Genomic DNA, 20,063 nt, shown 5'->3' on the forward strand with positions numbered 1-20,063 from the left:
AGATAAAGGTTCTGCGAGAAAATTCCATTACAATAGCTGACTCCTCTGCGGCGCCCTGCCCTGCCACCACTGAAAAAGTACAACTAAATTTGAGTGGTTTAATGGTTGTCAGGGTGGCGGGAGAGAACCGGATGGTAAACCAAATGAATTTAATTCCATTATTTCAGTAGCAGCAGGGCAGGGAGCTGCAGAGAGCCTCTCACTCACCCCCCTATCCGAACAGCCCTGCTCCCTCCAGTGGGCCTGCATTGACTCACCCCCTCCAGTGGAACATCTCAATGCTAGCCTTTCTTCTGTGGGCACACATGGCCCCCTGGACTAGGCTCCCCAGAGAGTGCCAAGGATGGGTTAGTATCAGGAGTGGGTTTGGGGCTGAGAGGTGCTACATCTGGGGCTGGGGAGTTGGGTTTGAGGCTGAAAGGGATTGAGCCTGGGCATGGGGAGGTGGGTTTGCAGGATGGGGGTAAAGCTTATGGATATGGGGGTGGATTTGGGGCCTGAGTCAGGTAAAGCCTGGAGATGGGGGCTGAGTTTGGGGGTAAGGTTGGTAGAGCCTGGGAATGGAGTTCTGCAACATTCTTTTGAGTTTAAAGGGGTTTTGTGGCCAAATAAAATCGGGAAACACTGGCATAAAGGATAGAACTAAATATGACATCCTGCCACTTTAAGAGCACAACTGGTGCACAGTGCTGTTCTGCTCTGGCCATGGTGTAAAGTCAGCACTGTGGCTTTCCTTAGGCTGGCACTTAGGAAGGAGCAACAGTCAGACCAGGAGTTATTATGCTCCAAAGGGACAGACTGGATTTGAAGCAGGCCCATGAAGCAGGCCAATAGCTTTTTTTTCCAGAACTGCATAAGATGTGCATGAAACTTTGATAGAGGAAGGTAAATAAGATTTGTTGTCTTATTGTGTCTGTGTTAATGAAACGTTGAATGAAGATCAGTGCAAAAATGTTACCAACATACCTTCAAAGTAATACAACATATATATTGAATAGCATGAGTTAAACAAAACTTATCTGAATTGTTTTGACACTGAAATCAATAGACAGGATCACTGACTTCAATGGGCTTTCCACTGGATGAGTGATTTAAATTGTCAGCATTTGGGTGCAGATGCTGTTTTCTACGTTTTGTGCAGTGACAACCGGTGTATCAGTGGTCATATAATGAGAAAAATACTGCTTCCAGTCATAGCACAGCTATCTAGGTAGCTACAACACATCTGTTCTCAAAATTACAGCAGAATGAGACAGTGAACTTGACAGAAATATGGAGATAAAATTGCTTAATAAGATGTGGCGTAGACCTCTGTTAGGCTGATATGCAAGAATCAGTCTGCGGCATTCTCCTTTGGTAATAGTAATATCTGCCTTTTCTATGTTAGGGCTAGATCCTTTTTGTTTGCAAAACAGTTTGGCACTAGTTTTGATAGAAAACCAAACTGGATAATTGCTTATCTAAACATTAGGGGTATATCATGTCCTTAGACTTTTGGATGCAACACTTCACAGATAGAATACTGCCAAGTTAATTTCAGCTTCAAAGGTTTCAGTAATGTATGTTTATGGAGTACGAAATGGAATCAATGTGCCAGGCATTTGAGTCTCTTTTTCATATGTTTTGACCATGAGAAAACAGAACATTCATTAAACAGCAAGGGCTCCTCCAGGCACATCACTGACTGAAAAACTCAATTAAATTATCTTTCTGAGCTCGATAATGGCTCTATTTTCCTGCCCTTCTTTTGCCAACAAAGCACTAGAGGAGAACATGGGGAAAATATCAGGACAAAAGATGGCCAGAGCCTAATCTATCGTTCCTCTCCTGCATCTGGAGTTCTAAAATACAATATTGTTGTCTGACTATTTGTGTAAAACGTCTGCTTTTTCTACTTCTCCTTTTTATTGACTCCTTTTTATTGACAATGGCCATGGCAAGAGAATCTTTTTGAGGCCAGGGAAAGGAAAGGAGGAGAGGAGGGAAAGCCCTCTTGTATGAATTCCCAAGTGTCAAGGATAAAGGAAATAACCTCCTCTGCCTTCCAATGCCTAAATGAAATCCTTCTTACTCTGATCTTTCAGAAAGTCAAACACTGATTTGCTTATTAACACTGAATACTACTTTAAACCACAAAGTCAATGAGGCTACATTTTCAGTAAAGTGTTTTTGACATAATTTTCTTAGAAAATTTATTTTTACCTTTAATCTCTGGATATTTCCAGATCCTCCATCTTCTAGATAATCTTCCTGTGGGCCTTGGCTGTACCTTTGCATGTTTATTATTCTTCTCTGGTGTTCTAGTGGATTATTTAATTGAGATGGTGAGAAAAAGATTTTTTTTTATTTAAAAAATATTTGTAGCCCTTTTCTCTTTAAAAATTTCTCATTTTTTTCTAAACTTATACAATTGTAGCTGTTCCTTTTGTACATATTAATTTTCTTAGGTAGGGATTTCCATGACATGCTTCACTTTCATAAGATTTCTTTTATTCCAATTATCCTCAGAAAGTTTTGAAAATTATAGTGGAATGTTTCTGATCCCCAAAATCATTTTATCCAGTAACAGAGAGATAACTGTGTTAGTCTGTATTCTATCAAAACAAAAAAGCAGTCAAGTATTTCATGTAGTTGATAGATCTCTATTCCAAGCAGCTGAATGTAGTGCCTTGCATGTTGAATAGTTATAGAGATACAGCCATGTTAATCTGCATTCTAGTTGAATGCTTTTTTGTTTTGATAGAATAGGCCGTGTCTACACAAGCCCCAAACTTCGAAATGGCCACGCAAATGGCCATTTCGAAGTTTACTAATGAAGCGCTGAAATGCATATTCAGCACTTCATTAGCATGCGGGCGGCAGCGGCGCTTCGAAATTGCCGCGGATTGCCGCTGCGCGTCTCATCCAGACGGGGCTCCTTTTTGAAAGGACCCCGTCTACTTCGAAGAGCTCATGGGAATAAGGGGACTTCAAAGTAGGCGGGGTCCTTTCGAAAAGGAGCCCAGTCTGGACGAGATGCGCTGCGGCAAGCCGCGTCAATTTCGAAGCGCCGCGGCCGCCCGCATGCTAATGAAGCACTGAATATGCATTTCAGCGCTTCATTAGTAAACTTCGAAATGGCCATTTGCGTGGCCATTTCGAAGTTTGGGGCACGTGTAGACGTAGCCATACAGGCTAATATAGCTATATCTGTGCCACTATTCAAATTCAAGGCACTACATTCAGCCATTTGGAATGGAGATCCAGTAACTACATAAAATATTTGACTCCTTTGTTTTTTTAAATCCAGTAAAGTATCTAATGTTTTCTGTGAGAGACAGAGATGGCCTGAAGAAGTGCTTTGTGTAATCTCAATAGCTTGTCCCTTTCACCAGCAGAAGTTGACCCAATAAAAGGTATTAGTTCATCCACCGTGTCTTCTGGAAGTAGCACAGTTAGCATTTTACTACAAGCAAGATATTTTCTTGTCCAGTCAGGTGACCATTTATAGGTTGATCATCTCTAGGCTGGCACCCTCAGGACCTGGCAGGTGCTGAATGAAAGAATTTGCCTAACCATAGGAGGTCAGTATTGTCTAACAGCATTGTTAATACTCCCACTGCTTACTGGGGTCTTGGAAGACATTTAGGGGTCAATTACAGCTAAGTAACAGCACAGAACATGGAGAGCTAAGACTGGTGGATGTTAACAAACTTTACAGGACCACGGGAAACTTGGCCACACCCATGATAAGTTGTCATCCAGGTAACTATAATCATGGTGGATTATGGATGTTGCCAATTGAGGGAATGCCAGACTAGAGGGGTTCAGCCTATATTAAGAGATGACTAATGCCCATCTTTCTGTTTATAGTATAAATGCTGAAAAATGCTAAAGTCTGCCCAATTTTTTTAAAGAATATTCATTTGATTAAAATTCATTCCTGCATTTGTTTTAGATAATGGGCCAACTTCCTTTAAGAGCTCCCAGAGGGGTATAAGTTTTTAGCAAGTGTTTACCACAGTAACCTCATGATAATATGGGGAAAAAATTAGAGTTTCCACTTTAGTAAAATATACAAAATATTGACTGTTGTATTGTAACTGCTGGCAAATGGGACTCATTGAACGTGTCTTAGTCTTTGAAAGAGGCCCCCTGGCTTCTCAGATATAAAATTGCCAAATTATACCTGTCTTTCATTGACCTGGGTCTGACTGGCCGCATGTACTCATGCACAAAATCTAGTTTTGGGGGAAAAAGTAGCTTTTTTAACATTACTGATAAACTACCTGCCTTCAGTACACCACATTTCAGCTTCAGGTGGCTGAATCTGCTTTCAGTGACTGACAGGAGGTGAGGGGGCCGGCAACTTATTCTTTGACACCTCATTCCACATATTGAGGTGTTGATGCCAATTTCTCCCGTTTTTCTGTGGTCAGTAAAGGAGCGACAGAGGTCTTTTCTAGTCTGATCCTGGTTGTGATGATCAATGCGTCATAGATACATTCTGTGAAATTTGAGTGCGTGGCATGCCTCTGGATAAAGGTAAATACTTCTTCTTGTAGACTTCTTTGTTAGCATCTGGAACACACAGTCATCTCATACCTGGAAATGGCCCTGTCCAGTAATGCATGCCCATTCATATTCTCCCCAACAACAGGAAAAATATCACGCATCACTATAGTATTAGTATCACCAAGAACAGATTAGAAAAAAAAAAAAAGACTGTTGTACAGGTAAATTTTTTTATAAAAAAGGTCAGTACTTTTGTGATTAGTAGGGACAGAAGCAGAAACCAGAATTCTGGAAAGTGGTAGAATGAGGAATTAATTATTTTTAAGATTAGGGGATAAGATTTATATAAGGCAATATTCCTATTTGTAAAATTATACCAGCCGAGTCTCTGGCTTAAAGTGTATGTAAAAGAAATACAGCTGTATTACAATCAGAGAGGGGGAGGGGGAAAGTGTTAATTGATCATTTGGGAAGAGTTTTTAGCTCCTTTAACCATTTACTAGTTAATATTTTATAGAGTGGGTAGCTTGGAGGGTTATAAAAATAAATGAAACTTTGTAAGAGGGCATTTTTATATATCTATATTTTGCCAGATTGTCATTGTAACTTTGTTTGTATAATATTAAATAACCCAATCTACTGTGCTTACTTTGCATTCCACTCTTAACAACTTAAGAAAACAGTATCTTTTGTTATTTGGATTTAAAGCGCACATCCTGTTTATACTTCCTTTTGGAAAACTCTCATTCAGTTGACCAATGTTAATTTTTTGTAATTCCTGCTCTATTTTATGAGGCTTGTGCCAGCAAAGCACTTTAATATACTTCAACATGTACAGTATAAGAATAGTCACATTTATCATCGTAATCCTTTCTCCTATGTGCCAGAAAGGTTGTTCTATGGGAAACAAATCAGAATGTCCTTACTTTAGCTGTTCATTAGTATAGAAATATCATTTTTATTGTAAATACTATTTCTCAGAGTTTTAAAAGATAAGTCAGGTGAATACGTATGATTTGTGCAGGAATGTGGTTTGCATGATAGTTTTTTAAGTCTTTGCTTGCTAGATTAATTTGCTATTTTGTATTATTGAATTACAAAAAACAATCCTTTGAAATCAATAGAATGTCAGCAGATGTACACTTTTAGCATAGTGAACTTATTCAGCCACACAGAGGGTGCGTCTACACTAGCCAGCTACTTTGAAGTAGCTGGCACAACGTCGAAAAAGCACGCATTGTGTCTACATGCACCGTGCGCTATTTTGACATTGAAATTGACTTTAGGCAGCGAGACGTCGAAATCGCTATTCTTATCTGAAGATGGGAATAGCACCTTACTTCAATGTTCTACATCGAAGTAGGGCATGTGTAGACGATCTGTGTCCTGCTACATCGAAATAGTGGGGTCCTCCACGGTGACCATCAGCTGAGAGGTTGAAAGACACTCTGTCCAGCCCCTGCCGGGCTCTATGGTTGCCGTGTGCAGCAGCCCTTAGCCCAGGGCTTTTGGCTGCTGCAGCTGGGGGTCCATGCTGTGTGCAAGGGGGCTGCAACCGGTTGTCAGCTCTGTGGACCTCGTACTGTGCAGGCCGAGTGTCTGGGAGGGGCCCTTTAAGGGACCGGCTTGCTCTTGCCCCAGAAGGACTAGTACAGCCTATGACCCCATCTGCAGGCTTTGCTGGCCACTTATTTCGACAGAGAGCACTTGTGTGTGTGAACGCTCCGCATTTCCTTCCAGGGAAGATCCTTTCGACGTTCCCTGTCGCTACTTCGACGTTGAACGTTAACATCACCAGCCCTGGAGGACATGTACACGATACGTGTCGAAGTAGCCTGTTTCGATGTTCTTACTTTGAAATAGGCTACTTCGATGTAGTGTGCTAGTGTAGCCATAGCCAGAGTGGGAGAAACTTGCCCAAAGACAGGGGATATATTTTGCAGAAGTAAACAGGCTATGTAAAAGTGAGTGTTTAGCTGTTAAAGTTATGAGACGAGGAAACAAATAGTTGGAAAATTCTTAAAAAATCTATCAGCTTTCTAAAAGACATTGTATATAGTTCCCACTGAAAAAAAAATAGAAAGGAACATTAAGGTTGCTAAGTGAAGCATCGGAATTAGGGAAATGCACAATCTAAAGGGCTGTGTCAACACTACAAAAATAACTTTGCTGCTGCTTACTTTGAAGTACAACTTTGAAGTAAGCAACTTTGAAATTGAGAATCTCCACACACCCTACTTTGAAGTTAAACTTTGAAGTAGGGCATTACTCTACTCCTGGGAAGGGAGTAAGGACTTCGAAGCAGGGGAAAATATGTGTGGACTCTGTTAGCTACGTCGAAGTAGTGCCTAACTCTGAAGTTAACTTTGAAGTTAGTTCCTAGTGTAGACGCACCCAAAGTTTCCCATGAAATTTTAATTCTGCCTCTTTATGCATATGCACTAAATATAGACTTATGTTGCATGATCATGTATTAGGGGGAATTATCCAACGTGTCAAGATCACGTATTGTTTGCTATTTAGGTAGATGTCCTTAGAGAGCTGCATGTCGCTCCTGAGCCATAGGTTTCAGACACATACCCTAAAGTATTCTAATACTGAAAGCAAACTGACCCAAGCCACCTCTTCTTTGTCACTGCAGAGCCATACTAAGCTCTCTTCCTAAGAGGGAAGTTACAGTTTGACCCATACTATGTTTGACCCAGCCATACGTGTTGTGAGACCTTCATGATAAAAGAGCAATAGGGATCAGTTAGGAATGAATTTAAGAACAAGTCACCTGTGCTGCACTTATTCGAACTGAGTGAGAACTTATCATAAAAGTTGTTTAAATGAAGACTGGCAAAACAGGTTGAAAAGTTTTGGTCTGGATTCTGGCACTTTATTCATACAAATTAATTCCTTACTGCACAATTAATCTCAGTGGTTGCAGTGGGCCTACTTGTGGAATAAATTGCCACTCAGTCTGAATAAGCCTGTCAGAATCCAGCTCTATGTTAACAGGAGAGCTGATCAAAATCAGATTTTCTGTCTGCAGTGTCCTCTTGGGTCAGAGACTAAATCTTCCCTGAGGCGCTGTGTTCATGGGACTCCCCTGATGTCCTAGGTCAAGTCATCCAGAGAATGCCAGATCTTATAGAGGAGAAGTACTGTTCTCATGCGGCATTGTGGCATCTCAATGGCCAATTTCAAACTCAGCTGAAACAAGTCTTTTTTCTTGCTTTTTAAATGAAATAGTTCAGAACTTTCTATTCTACAAAAATAAGTCATGTTTAGAAGGAAACAAATGTCTAAATATTTGAGTGGATGGGCATGCCTGTTTGACTCACTCAGTCTTAGGCATTCAGTACTTACTACCTCAGACTGCATGGGCTTGAATCATATCATTAATGTACCTTGTGTGGTTTTACTTCTAAGTTAATAATAAGCTGCAATTGTTAACATAATGATGCAACCTTTTTTAAAAATTGACGGGGTAGCTAGTTAAGATGCATACTTTCAGAAATAGAATCAATTACAAATAAAAGTCGCCAAATATTGTGGGCCAGATCCTCAGCTGGAGTAAACTAGCATAGCTGGACTAAATGATTCTGTCCTGATTTACACCAGGTGAGGATATGGCTGAGCCTGCACCAACTTCTTGTCTTCTATGCTGCATTCTTTTCCTGTTCTGTTGTGTGAGCTCTCATACTTACAATGTATCTATAACAAATGTTTCTATCTTAAATGCCCTGAAAGAAGAGCACTAGCCATACTAGGCATGAACAATAAAATGTATATTGTTTGGGCACTCATTTGGTTTCCCTAGAGGTATATGTGTATTAAAGGTAAGATTCTGAATGAAATTATATTTTGCTTTCCCATTCCCATTTTTGGCCAATCAGCCTTGAGCAAAAAACACTTAGCAATTACTTCCCTATGCTCATTAGCTTTTCACTGGATGGGAATGAAGTGAGAATCAGAGGTCAGAGGAGAGGTGATGCCTGTCTAGATGGGAGACATGATCAAAGTCTAACAAGGACATACGATAGCTAGGGCTCTGTGTTTGTCACGGAGGGCAGAGAAGTCACAGATTCCATGACTTCCTGAAACTGGCATGATTCTTGCAGTATCCTGTATAGCAGCGGTTCACAACCTTTTCCAGGCAGGGACTCATTTTGAGAATTCAGGAAGACTTGGGGACCCAAGGCAATTCAAAACCAGTGCATGTGTGTGTGTGGACGGGGGGGAAGCAGTGTTGTAACTAGCTAATTTTGCACCTAAGGCAAGAATATGTACCCTGTCATGTTCATATATTCGTGGTAGTTATTTCATAGAGAAAGGGAAACATTAATAATAATAAAATAATAGCACTACATTTATTATAGTTAATTATTCTTTTATTATTATAGTTGATCTGAGTTGTGGTGGGAGAAAGACCCTCATCCCCAAACAACTCCCTCCCCCCGCCTCTCCCAGCTTAAACCCCACACTCAGAGGCTGGAGGGGCTGATTGAGTCACACTCAGGGGCTGGGGGGAGATACAAACAAAAAAATGAAAACTGACAAATTAGCTACATAGAACAGAAGGGTGGCAAAAGGGTGGGAGAGAAAGCTGGGGGAGTAAAAATTACTTACTGCAAGAGTCTATTAAGTGGCTTGCTTGGGGTGACAACAAATATCAAAGGTCAAGAAGTTGTTTTTGTAATGTGTAACTGATTTGGGTGGCCTGGAAATCATGTATGATAAACTGAAAAAAGTACTCAGAGCAAACATTACCCAAGTTGCCCCACTAAAGCATTTAAATGGACAGATGATCACGAACAAGAAGCTGCAGATGTCCAGTTGGGGGGGAGCACTACTCAAGTCTTTATTCTCACAAGTGTATAATACAACCTAAACTTGACCGCTTCATCCCAACTCTTCCAGAAATGTCTGAGCTAGATGCAGAGTGTAACGGAGGAGTAACTTTCTCAAGCTCTTGATGCCCTCTCCAGTGGAAAAGCACCAGGAAATGACACAATTCCAGTTTAAGTCCTGAACACAAACAAGGCCATGCTCTTCCCCTTCCTCTATGACTTACTCCTAAATGTTGGAGAGCGGGAGATATTCCACATGACACGAAGGATGCAAACATCATTACTCTCTATAAAAATAAAGGTGACAAGGGTGACTGCAACAACTACAGAGGCATCTCATTGTCATTCTCAAATGCCTGCAAAAACTTGCAGATCGAGTCTATCCAGAAGCACAGTTCAACAATGGATATGATTTACTTACCTTGACAACTGTAGAAAAAATGCAGAGAACAAGGAAAGCCATTATTGATAGCATTTGTGGCCTTAACAAAGGCGTTTGACACAGTTTGTAGATCAGGACTGTGCAGAGTATTAACCAAGATTGACTGGCTGCCCACAGACCCAACTCAAGCTCATAACATCTTTTCATGAAAAAATAAAAGCAACAGTTGAATATGATGGATCTACATTGGAACTCTTTGTAATGAATAGTGGAATCAAACAAGGGTGTGTTCTTGCCTCTACCCTCTTCGGCATATTCTTCTCAGTTCTACTAAATTGCACTTTTCAAAACTCACACAGTGGTGTATTTCTCCACACAAGATTAGATGGCTCTCTCTACAACCTGGCAAGACTCAAGGCCAAAACTAAGGTCAAGAAAGTCCCCATTAGGGAACCCCTCTTCACATATGATGCAGCTCTCATCACTCATAATGAAGACATGTTACAGTCACTGATGGATTCTCTATTCAGAGCCTGCAAGTTGTTTTCCCTTGACATAAGCATGAAGAAAACTGTTGTATTCACTCAAGGTGTACCTCAGCAACCCAACATCATTCTGGATAACAGCCCATTAGGTATGGTTCAACCATTCTGTTACCTTGGATCTACTGTCACAACAAACCTATCCATGGATGAAGAACTGAACATCAGAATCAGGGAAGGCAGCTACTATTTTTGGCAGACTTATGAAATGAACATGGAACAATTCTAAACTGACAGTGAAAACAAAGATACTAATCTACCAGGCATGTGTAGTGAGTTTCCTGCTCTATGATTCTGAAGCATGGACCACCTACTCGAACCAGGAGAAAAATTTGACAAGCTTCCATCCTCACTGCCTCCACAGAATTATGAATATCAACTGGCAAGATAAAGTTTCAAATGCAGATGTCCTGTCAAGATCTGGCATACCCAGCCTCATAGTGATCCTCAACAGTACAAGCCTACAATGGCTTGGTCATGTGAGAAGAATGGGTGATGAACGTCTTCCCAAAGAAATCCTCTTCGGTGAACTGCCATGTGGGTTGAGAACAAGAGGAAAACCAAACCTAAGATTCAAGGATGCACGCAAAAATGCCATAGAAAAATTCAACATCCATCCAAAATCCTGGGAATCTACATCATCACATCGAAATACCTGGCAACGATTGCTATGACAGGGCACATCATCCTTCAATCGTATATGTGCAAGCCATGCAAAAGAATGCCGTTTTAGAAGGAAAAACTCTCAGACTCAAGAATTTGGAAATAAACTGACAGGTAGTTATTACAATCGATTGTGCAAATCCAATATTGGACAGAAAAGCCATGAGAGAAACTGCAGATGCAAACATTACCCATAGATCCTCACCGCCACTGCTAACCACCATCTCTCGAGATGAAAGAGGCCATATACATATATAACTGCTTCTCTATTGATTGGGATAGCTGCTGAACATGGCAGCATTAAGGAGCTGCAAATGGTTTCTTTAAGAGCCACATGCAGGTCCGAGCTGCTGGAGACCCTTAACAAATCTAATCACAACCCATGTTTGGGTCTGGACTCATAGGTTGGGAATCCCTGCTGTATAGCTAAGGACACTGGGACAGTTCTGAATCCAGTAACGTCTGTGCTGCTGGAGCAACACTTGTCTCAGGGTTAACCACTACTCTGTTGCTCCCAGGCAACTGGCTCAGGGGACTACCCATGCAGTGGTCCTAGATGAAATGCCCTTTTCCGTGAAAGGATCATCCCCCCAAAATTATGGTACTTGATCCTATGACTAACTCTGTTTTCTAATTTTGGGGACTGTAAAAGTAACAGTAAATTCTCCTTTTACCAGACTCCTACAGCTTTTCTCTTTTTTTTTCCTCCCCCTCTCTCGGTGGGCACTATAATCTCACCCTAGAAAAAAGGATAGTGCTATCATCCCATTAAACATGCTAATGGCCAGGAAACATTAAACATTTGTTTCCTGCAGATAATTTCAAAGAGACTTATTTGATTAAAACAGAAAAATATCTTTTTTAATTACTAGTTCAAACGATCAAAAAACTTAAACACGTGTTTATCTTTTGATTTGCACACACAGAATACAAAGGGAGACAAATATGATCATCTGAGAAAGGACATTTTATTCTTATTGATTGCCTCTGCTTTTGCCGTTCCTATCTTGGGCTGTGTCTATACTACAGCGATTTTTCGAAAGATGTTCCTTCTGGAAGATATCTTCTGGAAGATCTTCTTTTGAAAGAGCACATCCACACACAAAAAGGTGGATCGAAGGATCAATCTGCTCTTTCAATAGAGAGTGTCCATACAGCCCATGCTCTTTTGAAAGAAAGGTCCAGGGACTGAAAAATCTGGCACCATGAGCCCTGTTCTTTCGAAAAAAGGGCCTGTGGAGCATCTACACATACCACTTTTCTAAAGAAGTTTTTGAAAGGAGGTGCCCTTCCTGATCCAGGATCAGAAGAGGGCCTCTGGAAGAAGAGCTGCATTCTTTTGAAAGGAATTCAAAAGAACACAGTTTGTGGGTGGACGCTCTGTGTGTTCCTTCGAAAAAGGGCCTGATTTTGCTAAAGAACTTGCTACTGTAGGTGCAGCCTAGGAATTTTAAAAGCTCTATCAGATGATTTATATCTTTTCTAGTCTTGCCATACCCTTTCATCAAGGAGACAATCAAAGTAATTTCTAATCGAAAGGCAACTAGTGATGATTTCATTACTTGTGTTACAGTAGTAGCTTGATGGCACTCCTAGAAATTTGGGTACTTTTCTGAAAGGTGCCATCATATATCATTTCCCAAAAGAGCTGATAAGAGGGTGCACAACAGGTAGATGAAGAAAATAGGTGGGGGTGGAGGGAAAAGAGGGTGAGGTAACTATTTCTCTCTTCAGTCACTGTTTTACAGCATGAATCCTTAACCAGGAGATTCATTTCCACAGAAGTACCAAGAATATATCTTGAGCACCTTCTTTTCTTTCTGGGTTCATAGGATGAGGCTTTTCAAAGTGGGGTAAACTGAAGACAATGATGTAGAAAATGGTAAGAACCACATCTTTACAGCCACTTACTGATAGCAATTTACAAGATGATTCGCCTTTCAGTTTGGGAACAAACTTTCCTATCAGCTTTGTAGAATGTGACAGTACAAAGTGCTGAGGAACTCAAGTGAACAGAACCATGTCATTGTATAGTACTATGTAGTATGAAGCTTTTGGTCTTAAGTGCCTGTCTCTAGAACACTCACTTCCAGGATATAATTTCCAGAGGGGTCAGAGAAAGCTAATCTCTCTAGGGATTACCTCACAAATCTCCTTCCCTTCATTTTGTTGGAAGCAGGGATTCAGGCTTCTGCCCCATCTGCAGAATAGGCAACAGGGACAGTGCCACTAAACCTGGCAAATCTCTAGCAATCTTGATACGTCATTGGGATACTAAGACATCATGTAGAGCCCATTAGTCTGGGCCCCAGTGACATTCTTCTATGGTCTCCTTCATAACCTTAGCAGCACTGGTCCATTTGGTCTCCCTAGCATGAGTGCCCCTAAAGTACCCATTTACGCTTGCATTTGGGCATCTAAATTTCATTTTGGCTTACTTACATTTCGTCAATGTCCAGATCTATCAATCAAACTCAGCATCCTTTTGCGCTAAGCTCAAAACATATAGGCACACATGGTTCCAGCACTGAAGATAACATAAAAATAGAAACCAAGTAAATAATATTATAAACACCCCTTAGCTCAACTCCTCCACCTCAGCTCCTCCACATAAAGTGAATATTGCTAAAGGTTTTCACAGCTCAAATGGAATCAAGCACTGGGAGGAACAGAAGATGGTACCTAAGCTGCGTCTACACATGCACACTACTTCGAAGTAGCGGCACCAACTTCGAAATAGTGCCCGTCACGTCTACACGCGTTGGGCGCTATTTCGAAGTTAACTTCGACGTTAGGCGGCGACACGTCGAAGCCGCTAACCTCATGAGGAGATAGGAATAGCGCCCTACTTCGACGTTCAACGTCGAAGTAGGGACAGTGTAGACGATCCGCGTCCCGCAACGTCGAAATTGCCGGGTCCTCCATGGCGGCCATCAGCTGGGGGGTTGAGAGACGCTCTCTCCAGCCCCTCAGCTCACTGGTGGCCGTGTGGAGCGGCCCCTTAAAGGTCCCCTCCCCCGCCCTGACTGCAGGAGGCTGAGGCAACGTGCAGGCTCCTGCCTGCACACGCGGCGAGCCTGCACAGCCCTCAGCCCCTGACACCGGCCATGGCTGCCCAGCAGCCCCCCCAGCACCCCCAGAGGACCCCCCCCAAGGGGAGCCAGGGCAGCCAGCCAAGCCAGAGGACCAGCCAGTCTGGGAAGCGGCAGCGGGGCCCCTCCTGGACGGAGGCCGAGCTGCGGGACCTGCTGGGGCTCTGGAGCGAGGAGGAGGTGCTCCAGGTAATGGGGAGCAAGAGGCGGAACGCGGATGCGTTCGCTCGGCTGGCCGACGGCCTGGCTGCCCGGGGTCACCCTGCCCGCACTCCTGACCATGCGCGCAGTAAGGTCAAGGAGCTGCGGCAGGGTTATGCCCGGGCCCGGGATGCGGCCAGCCGATCTGGGGCCGCCCCCGTCACTTGCCCCTTTTACAGGGAGCTCAGGGACATCCTGGGCTCCCGGCACACCTCCTCCCCTCCGGCCACCCTTGACACCTCGGCTGACGAGCCCCAGCAGGCCCTGCAGCCGGAGTCCGACCCGGAGGCAAGCCCCGCACCCCGGGGGGCCCCCCCCGGAGGCCATCCCCGGGACATCGCAGCAGGAGGAGGAGGAGGAGGAGGAGGAGGGGGGCTCCTCCTCTGCAGAATCCAGCCTGCAGATCCTCCTCCTCCCATCCCGGAGCAGCAGCAGGGCCTCCGACCCCCGGGGATCTCCGGACCGTGGGAGCGGACCCACAGGTAGGTACCCCTCTCTGGTGGACACCCCGGGGCTGGAGGGGCGGGGGTAACAGAGATGTGTCCAGGGCCCCCCACACGCTAACATGGCCATGGCCCCAAGGACACCAGGGCCATGGCCCTCACACCACTGCAGCCATCAGCCCCTGCCCCCCGCCACCCTGCATGACAGTGCCATGCCCCATCCCCGGGCCAGGGGGGAGCGGAACCTCGAGGGGCCCCCGGGCGGAGGGGGTGGGACACCCCGCAGCAGCAGCATGTGATGGAGTGGGGGGAGTGCCAAAGGGAGACTCAGGCTACATATGAGCCACCCGAGCCAAGGAGCTCCCAGGGCCAAAGGAGGATCCTGGCGCTACAGCTGGCAGGTGACACCTCTGCCCTGAGCAAACAGGAGGGAGGAGCCGAGCTGGCTTGGAATTGGGGGGCGAGGGCGGGGGCCACAGGTAGAGGCTAGGGGAAGGGAGAGCTGGTAGGCAGCCAGCCTGAGGAGGGGGAAAGCTGCATCCCAGAGGGGCCCCCCTTGGGGTCTTCTCCCCACGACGGGTTGGAAGGACTGTCTCTTCCGACAGCTGGTGCTGTCACTCCTGCCAGAAACTGGCCATCTGTGGCCTAAGAAACCTCTCCTGCTCTCAGACCCTGCGGGGTGAAGTGAGAGTCGCTCCCACCAGGGGACGGGGTGCAGGGCAGGGGGACCCCTGAACCCCATCCATCACAGCAGCATCTCCCGGGGACGGGGATGGGGAACCTGCAGCACAGGGCTGGGGGGACAAAGGCCAAGGCTCGGGGCCCACACTAACGCCTGTCTCCATTCTTCTTTCCCCCCTCCTCTCCTGTGTCCTGCACCTGCACCTGCACCATCTGAAGGACCGGAAGAGAGCGCCGGCGAGGCCTCGGTTGTCCCGGAGACCCCTCCGGGACCCTCGCTCCAGGGCAGCCCCTCGGCCGAGGAACGACCAGCCCCAAGGAGGGCCAGACGGCGGACCCCGCGCCTGCTACCGGCAGCAGCCACGGACCCCCAGCTGCTGGCCATCCTCCGCCGGCAGCTGGAGGTGTCGGAGCAGCACCTCCGGCTGCAGGAGCAGGCGCTGGCCTGGCGCAGGGAGGCATGGGGGGCCTATATGCAGACCATCAACCGGCTGGTTGACTACCTGGCCCCCCATGCCGCGCCGGCCGAGCCACCGCCCGCCATGCCCGCTCCTGCAGCCCCACCACCAGCTGCTCCAGCCGTCGCCGGGCCGTCCGCCGTCGCCCCACCACCTCCCTGCGAGGGCCACCGCGCCGAGGGACCCCTGGAGCCACCCGAGACTCGCCGGCGCCGTTACCTTCCAGTCCAGCCCGCTCCCACCCAGCCGCGGACCAGACTGCAGGCCCGGCGGAGCTCCCGGCCGGGCACGCCCACTGCTGGGCTGTAGGGGCGAGGGGCCCAGGACATGGCCCCCCCTCTTGTTGGACAGACTTTGGGGACTGGTTTATTTTGGGTTCCCCTGTTTGCCCCGTCCCCCCTCTGTAAATAGTTCGCCCCGTTCTCCTCCCTGCTTTTCTTTTTTGTTGATGGTGCACACTTTTATTTGCTTTGTGGTTGTATTGTTTTATTTTTGCCCATCTTGATTTGGTTGAACGTTTGTCCCTCCTTTTTGGTTTCTGTGTCAGATATTTATTTATGTACAAAAAAAAAAAAATTTTTGTTAAGACAAAAAACACGTTTACGTTCACCCACAAGTTCGTGCTGTCATTTCTCCTGGACAAGTGGGGGGGGGCGGTGGGGTGCTCCATGGTGTGGGCATTGGGGCAGGAGTGTGGGGGAGGAAGGGGCGGGCAGTAGGGGGCCTGGGCAGAGTTCACCCCGCGGCCTGTTGCTCGAAGTGGGCCCGCAGGGCCTCCCGGACCCGGGTCCCCTCTGGGTCCACCTGCCGACTGGGGACAGCAGGTGGCTGCACGTGTGCCCTGCCGGCCTCCGCAGCCCAGCCCTGAAGAAAGCTCTCCCCCTTGCTCTCCACGAGGTTGTGCAGGGCGCAGCAGGCACCCACAATCTGGGGGATGTTGTTGAGGCTGGCATCCAGGCGGGTCAGGAGACATCGCCAGCGTCCCTTGAGGCGACCAAATGAGCGCTCCACCACCTGGCGCGCACGGTTCAGGCGCTCGTTGAAGCGCTCCTGGCTGGCGGAGAGGTGGCCCGTGTAGGGGCGCATGAGCCACGGCTGGAGGGGGGTAGGCCGCATCCGCGATGATGCAGAAGGGCATGGTGGTGTCCCCCAGAGGGATCTCCCACTGGGGGATGTAGGTCCCCGCCTCCAGCCGGCGGCACAGGCCCGAGTTCCGGAAAACCCGGGCGTCGTGGGTGCTGCCAGGCCAGCCCACGTAAATGTCCTGGAACTGTCCCCGGCTGTCCACCAAGGCCTGCAGGACAACTGAATGGTAGCCCTTCCGATTGAGGTATCGGCCTCCACTGTGGTCCGGGGCGCGGATGGGGATGTGAGTCCCATCCAGAGCCCCGAAGCAGTTGGGGAAGCCCAGGGTGGCAAAGGCGGCGACAGTGGCATGTGGATCCCCCAGCCTCACGAGCCTGTGCAGGAGCATGGCGTTGATGGCATGCACGACCTGCAGAGAAAGCACATGGGACAGCCCCAATGAGGGGTGAACAGGGTGTGCGTGGCCCTGCCCTGCCCTGGCCTGCCCTGCCTCCCCTGCCCTGCCCTGCCCTACCCTGGCCTGGCCTGCCCTGGCCCCCCTGCTTTGCCCTGCCCTGCCCTGCCCTGGCCTACCCTGGCCTGCCCTGGCCCCCCTGCCCTGCCCTGGCCTACCCTGGCCTGCCCTGGCCCCCCTGCCCTGCCCTGCTCTGCCCTGCCCTGCTCTGGCCCCCCTGCCCTGCCCTGCCCTACCCTGCCCTGCCCTGCTCTGCCCTGCCCTGCTCTGGCCCCCCTGCCCTACCCTGCCCTGCCCTGCTCTGCCCTGCCCTGCCCTGGCCCCCCTGCCCTGCTCTGGCCCCCCTGCCCTGCCCTGGCCTCCTCCTGTGGGTTCTCTTACCTCCATGAAGACAGCCCCGACGGTGGCCTTTCCGACACCAAACTGCTGCCCCATGGATCGGTAGCTGTCCGGAGTGGCCAGCTTCCAGACAGCGATGCCGACCCGTTTCTCCACAGGGAGGGCACGCCGCATGGCAGTGTCCCAGTGCCTGAGTGCGGGGGTGAGCCACTGGCACAGCTCCAGGAATGTCTGGCAGGTCATCCTGAAGTTCCTGAGCCAGTGGTCGTCGTCCCACTCCCCAAGCACCAGCCGCTCCCACCAGTCGGTGCTGGTGGGGTAGCTCCACAGCCGCCGGCGTGTGAGGCGGGGGTGGGGGCGGGGTGCTGCAGGGGTAGGGGCTGAGCCCTGCTGCCCTGGGGGCATCTCCTCCCCTGGGGCAAGAAGGTGCTCAGCTGCCCCCAACATGGCATGAGCCAGGGCAAGCCCTGCTCCTGTCGGGAGGGCTGGGTGGACCTCTAGCTGCTGCTGCTGCTGCTGCTGCTGCTGCTGGGGGTCCATGACTGCGGCGCTCGGGGTCTGTGTGCCTATATGGCTCCTCAGACCGCGTGCTGTGCAGGCTGAGTGTATGTGGGAGGGGCCCTTTAAGGGAGCGGCTAGCTGTTGCCCCAGGAGCGCTAGTCCGCCCGTTGACCCTGTCTGCAGCTGTGCCTGGCATCCCTATTTCGATGTGTGCTACTTTGACGTGTAGACGTTCCCTCGCTGCGCCTATTTCGATGTTGGGCTGAGCAACGTCGAAGTTGAACATCGACGTTGCCGGCCCTGGAGGACGTGTAGATGTTATTCATCGAAATAGGCTATTTCGTTGTCGCTACTTCGAAATAAGCTATTTCGATGTTGGCTGCACGTGTAGACGTAGCCCTACTGTTAAATCAGGGTGCCAAGAATAGGGTCTACCTTTTATAGTGTGAGAGCCATTAATTTAAGTTTAATTCCTTCCTTGCCTCCAAAACTGTCACAAGCTACTTAGGTGCTGCTGAAACTCTCAGAATAGATTCTGAGTGAGGATTTAAGTTGTGCATAGGCCTTGTGCTTGTCTGCAGAGGGACAAGTTTCACCCTTGGAGCCTTTATAATATTAAAAAATAATAACTCGGCAAAAATTACATACAAGTAGCATATCAGGTAACCGTTTGGTTCTGATTTTTGTGTTAGAGTCATAATGATCAGTGCAAGCCTCCAAGCCACTTTACGATGCAATTCCTTGACCCCTACTATTATCTCACAGAACAACATCGTACTGTTACCACAAGTTACAGTGTAAGAGCAATCGTGTCTTCCACTATATTTACCACATACTTTACAGAAACTACCATGTTTTACTTTGTGGTAGCTCAGGAAGGGAATCAAATCACAATTGTGACTGAACGATCAGTGCCATGCAACCGAGATGCTGGCTGACTGTTTTTGCTAAGAAAGGACTATCTTTTCCTCTCTTGCAACACATTTTGTTTTTGTTTTAACAAGTTAACTGTTGCAAAGTGCACTAGCTATGTCCAGCAAACACCCACATCTCATATTACTGAACTTACTTTACAATGCATGCTGATGTTCCACTGATGACAAAGGAAAGACTCATGTAATCTGGTAACACACATGGAAAAAATAGGCTCTGTCAGCAAAGGAGTTACATTATGACCATGCTGACAACCCTTTTGCCAAGTTTCAGCCTGAAGCACATTTAATTCTCTTGAGTTACCTTGTACTGACCCCGCCCCCCGCATCTATATTTTACTTCATTTTATAATACAAAACTAGAAAACACAGTCCAGTAAACTCTGTCATATACAGCATGCTATCATCTGGAACTGTGAAATAATTGGCATTTTAAACATAAGTAAATTTTAGTTACATTTTCCATATGTACAGTGCAATGAAAGTAAGAACAAATACAGCACATATGGCATAAGTTAACAGTGTACAATTCTACCGTTGTTGGTAAATAAAGTACTCTGCATACATTTTTGTTTGTTTCTTACTATCTCATCTTGTTTTGCATGAGTGTGATGCATTGCTAGGTATACCTCTCTATGGCCGTGTCTACTCTAGTCCAAAACTTCGAAATGGCCATGCAAATGGCCATTTCAAAGTTTACTAATGAAGCGCTGAAATACATATTCAGTGCCTCATTAGCATGCCAGCAGCTGCAGCACTTCAAAATTGCTGTGGCTTGCCACTGCGCGGCTCGTCCAAACAGGGCTCCTTTTCGAAAGGACCCGAGCAACTTTGAAATCCCCTGATTTCTAACACCAGATAGGAATAAGGGGACTTCAAAGTAGGTGGGGTCCTTTCGAAGACGAGCCCTGTCTGGAAGAGCTGTGTGGTGGCGAGCCACGTCAATTTCTAAGTGCC

General features: G+C 47.1%; 1 protein-coding gene across 1 annotated transcript in view; it reads left to right on the forward strand.

Annotated features, from left to right (window-relative positions):
• The first annotated feature begins 753 nt into the window (after positions 1 to 753).
• The window catches only part of LOC142006946 (uncharacterized), a 43,093-nt gene continuing 23,783 nt past the window's right edge, over positions 754 to 20,063 (forward strand). The window contains exon 1 of the mRNA XM_074983459.1: positions 754 to 885. The gene's annotated coding sequence lies outside the window, so the exon portion shown is untranslated. The remainder of the gene's footprint in view (positions 886 to 20,063) is intronic.

This window comes from Carettochelys insculpta, chromosome 1 (assembly GCF_033958435.1).
Source record: "Carettochelys insculpta isolate YL-2023 chromosome 1, ASM3395843v1, whole genome shotgun sequence".
In the NCBI taxonomy this organism is placed as follows: domain Eukaryota; kingdom Metazoa; phylum Chordata; order Testudines; family Carettochelyidae; genus Carettochelys; species Carettochelys insculpta.